The 7,672-nt window shown below is 34.6% G+C and overlaps 1 long non-coding RNA gene across 1 annotated transcript; it reads left to right on the plus strand.

The window, feature by feature from the left end:
* Positions 1–1,815: 1,815 nt before the first annotated feature.
* LOC143553785 (uncharacterized) lies at positions 1,816–2,121 on the plus strand. Its single transcript, XR_013138898.1, has 2 exons — positions 1,816–1,934; positions 2,019–2,121. It is a non-coding gene; the product is annotated as an uncharacterized LOC143553785 (long non-coding RNA).
* The last annotated feature ends 5,551 nt before the right edge of the window (positions 2,122–7,672 follow it).

The following is a 7,672-nucleotide window of genomic DNA, read 5'->3' on the forward strand; positions in this document are numbered from 1 at the left end:
CTTTAATGTTGTCTTACATTATAACATGAATAGAGTAAGGAATTGTATGGTGTTTGTTTAGGTATATGTACATGCAAATATATGAAACTTTTATCATGTTTACTAACACGTGGACATAATTTATATAGGTAATAACAAGAAATGACAATTTTAAAACTTACAAAGAAAGGCAAACGACATGAACAGTTGCTGAAACCGGAAGGCCAATACAAGTGCCTATAGCGGACAAAGACGAGCAGACGGAACATGTGGTCAAAAAGATAAGAGTCGTATATAACAAATAAAAAGTAAAACACAGCCGGCTGCTGATATAGACACAGGTAAGATATAATGTTTATTTATTTTTTTCGTTATTTTTAAAAGCATGAAATGGTCAACTATATATTTTTTTGTTTTTTATACGTTTATTTATTTCTTTACACCTATAGAAAAATCAAATAAGTCACGGTCATCAGGGCATAAAAGGAGCAGGACATCGAATAAAGGAATACCGTCGGACGTTGAGGATGCAAGTCCAGGTAAAAAACTCTCAAACGCACACATACTTGTTAACACGTATTATATACATATATGATATTTCATATATTTTACAGCAAAAGTTATATCAAGATCATCAAAACGTGTACCGTTTTGAGAAGTGGAACACTGGATGTTGACGTATCCAAAAGCAATGAAGGTGAGCACACGAGCATTATATGTTGTATTACACCTATGCACTACCAATTTAGATAGATACAGTATTAATTCGTCTTATACGTTTACGCATATAGCACATACTCATTACAGATGAGTCGAGCATTTACGCGGATATGGTGTATTAAACATTAGTGTAGACTTCATGTAGTGCGCGTATGCATTGATTACGCATTATTTGTATCGTTAGTGCAATACGTATATGCATTACATGATTTAATGTGTCTTATACGTTTAGGCGTGTAACAAATACGCACTACCGATGTGTTAGACATTTACGCGTATATGTGTGTATTAAATGTTGATGCAGATATAACGTATTGCGTGTATGCAGTGCATATGTGTTGTACACATCATTATTGCAATACGTATACGCATTACATTAAGAAATGCACATGCGTACTACTGTTGTATTTCACGTTTAAGCGTACTCGTTGTATTACGTGTACGAAAGCGCGTGCATATTACGACATGTTAGATGTAGGCCATAATCATGTATGACATGTGTTTTAGATATGTATACATATATGCGTTATTAGTGTATTAAACATACGTGTTACTTGTGTTTTAATAGGTAGAAAGAAAACTGCAAAGGGAAAGAAAATAGTGGCAAAAAAGTATGAAGGAGGTGGGTTAAGGACTCTCTCGTCACCAAAACAGCTATTTTCATGCATCGAAAAGCTCTCAAGGACACAACAGGCCGCCGTTCGAAGCATAGGGTTTGGGAAAATGCTACAATTTAAAGTAGACGGTATATCGGCTGGGTTAGGGCATTTCGTGGTTGATAAGTTCAACGCGGCTAATATGGAGATTGATTTGGGTGCCAATAAGCTCAAAATAGACAACGACACAATCCACCAACTGCTCGGGATACCAAACAGCGGTATACAGTTATCGTCGACTGAGTGTACCCAGAAGTTTGTAGGAATACAAAAAACTTGGAAAAAGAGGTATCCGGGAACATATCTCACACCAACCGAGATTGCTGCAAAGATTGAAGATAATCGTGATGACAGTGGAATGATGTTCAAGCTTGACTTTTTGGCAATGTTCCTTAGCGCGATGGGTGAGATTCAACATACGGGGAAGTGCAAGCTTGAATTCATCACATAAGAGACGACACAAACATATGTGATATTGATTGGTGCTCTTTCATCGTCGATTCAATGAAAAAATGCAAGTCTGGTTGGAGAAGATGCGATCTGAAATCAATATTCACTGGCCCGCTGACGATACTCGTGGTACGAATATCATTAAATAAATGTTGTAAATTTTTTAGCATTATTAAACGTGCATGTATCTAACGTTTTTAAAAAAATTGGCAGTTAACCTATGTGGATAGAGTCGCATCTCCCGGGTTTAATGTGGAACGTAGCATGAGCCCGATAAAATTTTGGAGCATGGCAAATCTGAAAAAAAAAAAGGAAAGGTTAGAAAAGAAACATGGAGGTTTTGGACAAGGTGAGATTAGAGACATGTATTTGGGTGTGGATGGAGATGAAAGCGAGGACGAAACAGAGTCTAAAACGTTTGCAAATCTGTATAGCCCGAATGATCTGACGGTACGAGTTACAACCATCACACGTGTATATATTTAGTATAATGGGATTGTTAGCATTAATAACTTATGATGTGCTTTTTTATTAACAGAGACATGTGACCAAGCTTGATACGCTATTCGAATCTGCCATCAAAAACAAAAATATAATCGAAGGAGCTCTGCGTGAAGCACGTTCGGCTTTTCCAACAATTAGTGAGATAAAGACTTTTGTTGACAGGTATAAAAATTTATACAGAGATGTTGTAAACGTCGAGGAAGACAATGTGAACGTTGATGGTGAGAAGATTGAAGTCGAGGCTGAAGAGGATGAGGGTGGTTTGAAGCTGGATGACGTGATAAAGAATATCATAGATAAAACAAAAGAAGTCGATTATGAAAAACCGAGTTTCAGTCTCGGTTTAGCTCCCAGGAATCAGGTGGCATGGATAACGACACGAATGCTAATGAAAACATGGGTATAGGGTCGTACCAACCGGTTGACATAGAACAGGTAATGAGTGATGAAGAAATGATGGTTTGTCGGTACCTAAGAGGACTGGTAGAGTTTAAAAAGAATAAGGAAAGAAAGAGCACAAGGTTGAAATCTACAAAACTTTCGGAGAAGGAAGAAGACGAGATTGCTGATAAAACATTTAGGTAAAAATGTTTTATTAATTTTTTATACACGTATTATGTTTGTAATTACATATGAAAACATAGTAGTACGTGTATGTAGCAATATGCACACATATTAATGCATATATGTAACACGTTAATATGGTAGTAGCGTGTATGTGTACGGTTCATGAAACATTATGTAAGTATTGATGTATATATAGCCTTAGAATAATTTGAATAACGCTTATATAAACTAATGTTGAAGTGGCATTAATTAAATGTGCAAGATTGGATGGATGCTTACAAAAAGAAAATCAACACATGAAGAAAGAGTAAAAGCATTTAAAACAAACTTGTTGTCTGTGCTAAATAAGGATGAAAGCAAGATGGGTTTAAGAGAGTATGATGCGGTGTTGTTTCCAATTTTTAAAAAAAATCACTTTTACGTAATCGCTTTCGACATGAGGCAAACTGGTGTTTATGTTTTCGACAACATGGTGAAGACCGTGTATGGAGTTAGAACCAGCAAAGATTACGCGAACAAAAGCACACCGTACAAAGTGGTAAGTCAAGGCACAGTATAAAAATATTATTAGCGATGAATACAAGTAGGCAGTCGGTGATACACATGCGTAGTATGTTAACAAGTTGAACATGTATTACATTATAAATATATACTGTTGTCATACACGTTTGTTATAATGATATTTTTTTTTCGTTTACACAGATTGACATATTCGGCAGGTACCTGACATTGTTTGGACACCCAAAGGCTAAAGAGATTATGCGTACATGGTTGGCAACAAGAGTGGAGTTACCATGGAAAACATCAAGCAACATAACAGATTGTGCTGTATTCGCGATGCGACACATGGAGTGCTATAGAGGAGGAGATCGTGTAGAATGTGACTTCAGCGTGGAAGAAGACAGAAAGGTAGAGCAGATATTCTTAGGATGAAGTACATAGCTCGCATGTTGCTTTCGGGAGTAAACAATGTAAGGGATGGCATGTTGGTGGATGCTAGGGAATGGAAAGCAAATAACCAAAGCAGGTTGTGGTTAAAAAGGTTCGTTTTAAGGAGGGTTGATGGATAAATGTTGATACTTGGTAGTTAAGAATGAAATAAATGGTAATCGTATAAAAACATATGGTGTCATGTAGTTTATGCATGCTTATTTTGTTTTGTTTTGACACATGTAATTGAATTAGATGGTTGGATGGTATGGTTGTAAACATGTGTCTTGGTTGTTTTGTTTGTTTTGATATTTGCAAGTTAATGGAACATTTGAATGGTGTGGATGCAATTGTTTGTGTTAGTTGAATGTGTGTAAAAATGCATAGGGAATGTGCAACGTATACGATGATGTTCGACATGTAAATAGAATGTGTGACTGGTACAATATATATAGAAAGTGTGATGCACACGTGTAATATGAAAACATAACAATGATATATACAGGTACCAATGTGTGATGCACACGTGTAATATGAAAAAAGGATAGACATGGACCAATTTGGGATGCACACACGTAACACGAAAACATAGTAAGGATAGATGTTCACATTACATTATACAATTTGGAAATTAAAAAACACTCATAGTTGTATTAAAATAAGAGGTGCAAATAAAAAAGAATGAACATGTGTATACGCAATATAATGCGTACACGCAACTTGATAATCAGTTTAACATCAAAAAGCGTGTGTAAATGCGTATACGCAATACAGTATTTAGAATGTAGAATGTAAAAAAAAACACAGGTATATAATAATTGTTTTATATTTGAGCAATTACATGTTGGCTGGATGGTTATTTAGATTGAGGTGGATGCTTGTGCTGGTTTGTAGCACTTGTTCGAATCTCTTAATCATCCCAAAAAATGGGTTAGGGTTACATTGATGATGGTTGCAAACATTGGTTTTACTTTCTTCTTTTTTTAAGTGTGTTATTATGTTTTTATATATGATAGAATGGTTTTCAATATTAACTTTGACGTGCGCTAGATGGTTGTGTTGTTAAGCGTAACCGGCCGAATTCGTGTAGAATCATCGCAATTTTTTACGTGCGGTGTCGTAACGAAACCCGACCAAATGTCATTTTTTTTAGTTTCGGTACCGTAATGAACGTGGGAGACCGTCTTATTATTTATATAATAAGTTAAAATGTGTTATGGAGTTTTCATAATTCTTTAAGGCTAATTGGTATGGATACCAGAGCCACATAATACTCCACTCTACTCTACTATTTCCACAAAATCATGGATATGGTCACCAATTCACCACTTTTCTTCTTCAGATAAGATAACTAAAATTATATTAACATTTATATAACTAAATAACTAAATTTAAAATAACTAAATTAATTTAATATTTATATAACTAAATTAATGTAGTAGAACAATAATTAATTTAATACAACTAAAATTAAAACTTAAATACAAATAAAGTTACATTCATCAAATAAAATTACTTAATTTAAAACCTAAAATAAAAGAAAAAAAACACAATTAAACATATATATTTGTTGGCGATTTGGGCTTGCAACGCCTCCAATGCTCGTTTACGTTTTTTTTGTTCATGACGTCGATGTTAGCTTCACGGTCTCTGTTCAAAGCAGCTCTCTTGATTTCTGTGTCGATTTTTTTTCCTTGTCGGTTACTATAGAAGCTACAACAAACACAATCGTGTGAACAAAAAACGAAACGACTGAACTCGACTCGTCATCAGATGAAAAATCCATAACAAAATTGAATTAAAGGTTTGAATTGAGAGATTTGTAATTTTTTGATACGCATAAAATAAACAAGAAGGGTTTATTTATATATATGATTTAATAAGTTATTATTTTCTTTTATTTTTTTGGGTTAAAACTAACAGTTGAGAAATGGTAATAGTAAATAAAGAATAGTTTTCTTCTTTTATGGAATTGATCAAACATACTTGCTCACAGCCTCAAACACAACCGAGTAAATAATAGTATTTTAGTATTAGAATTAGTCAAATTTAGCGGCAACTTTAGCGGTGATTTCTCCAACAATAATTCATCGCCAGAAGCACCGATTTGAGAGGGGTGGTGAACACCGCTGGCACCGCCTGCCACATAATCTTCTACATCGGCAAATCGTAGACCACACCCGATAGTCTAATAAAGTTGATTATGCATTCGGTGGACTTTTTTACGAAACATGTTCAACACATACGAACTTTAAGTAGAGAACCATGGGGACCACACGTTCACACAAGAAATTGTATATATCTGAATTCGGGCGACGGTTTCATCTGATATCTTACAACTAGCTAGACTCGATCACTCTTTTTTTTCCTGATATAATCCCTCCACCATGACGAAGTATAATTTTAATCAAGTTTTTATTGGTAAAATTGGTTTTGACTACACATGGTCTAACTCTAATAATTCGATAACGTTATTAATTATGTATTATAAAAGACGTACATTTTTTTAACCGTTTGAAACCGTATGTTCAGGTCCGGCTTATAATCATCTCCACTCGGTTAAACCCAACCAAACTGATAAAACCAGAACCACCGATCAAGAACCCGGTTTCAAAGCGAACCAGCTTGCACTCAACCCGGTTTTAACCTTTTGTTGGCTGGACCAAACGAGTGATGCATGTGTGCCACATCATGGGCTCGTACGTGGGACTCTTGCTCACAATATGTTGACTTAATTAAACTCCATGATTGCATACATCTAGCCTTATTTGTGTCTGTGGAGTACTAATTCCTAGTTTGTGTAGTGAATTAGTGGCTTGTGGTCTAATGTATGTTGGTTTCTTTTTGTTTTGTGTATAAATGACTTAAGTTATGAGTCTAAGGGATACCAATGAAATGAGTTATAAGAATCATAATTTCTATCTACTATATATATATATAGGGGAGGGTTATTTTAAGAACCATGGTGAGTTTTAAGAACTTTAAAAACTCAAATTTGAACCACACATTTAATTAAATGATATGAAATATGTGGCCGAGATTAAATTTAATTAAAAAATGAAGCAAGAGAGAGAATAAGTATTTTTGATAATTACACAAGTTTGAACGTTAGTTACACATGTGTAAAAAGTCGATTCTGTGTGTAAAAAATACCGTAATTTTTTGTACATCACTTACACTTACGTATTACACATGTGTAAAAAAAATCAAAAACAAAATTGTTACGTTGAGTTCTTTCGAGTTCTTAAAACTCAAAGTGGTTCTCAAAAGAAATCAATCCTATATATATATATATATAGCTTCTTTTCTATTTTCTTGTTGAATTAATCAAGAACCATATCATTATATCAACCAACTCAACCCGAACCGGTTTTTACCTTGGAACCGGCTTGTCCAACTCTTTATAATTTGTGTTTCAAAAACATCACGGCCAGAGAGCTAGACACATTGGGGGGCGGGGCCTTTAATCGAAGGTTTCTATATCCAAACTCCATGTTGATTGTCTTTGTTATGCAATTTATCCCTTTTGAAATCACGGAAGTATCGATGTAGACGAGTCGTTCAACTAGCTAGTTGTGGTTGAGTTGAGATTAATATTGATTTGAGTGGAGAATGATCGCGAGGAATAGAGGGACGGTTGGCGGTTATGGTCGAAATAGCCAAATATTCATAATTCTAGAAACTAATTTAGAGAAGCAAACATTTGACTCATCTTCTTCGACTTAATTGGATCAATAATAGATCTAGATAATTTTATTATTTTGGGAAAATTAGTTGAATTAATGCTGGCCTGTTAACATAATAAACAAACAAGATCACCTAATTAATTTCAAAATATGGCAAAAGATCATCATCATAATCATAAA

This window comes from Bidens hawaiensis, unplaced genomic scaffold (assembly GCF_021521415.1).
Source record: "Bidens hawaiensis isolate Kalapana, Puna unplaced genomic scaffold, B.hawaiensis_p1.1 tig00017358_1, whole genome shotgun sequence".
In the NCBI taxonomy this organism is placed as follows: Eukaryota; Viridiplantae; Streptophyta; class Magnoliopsida; order Asterales; family Asteraceae; genus Bidens; species Bidens hawaiensis.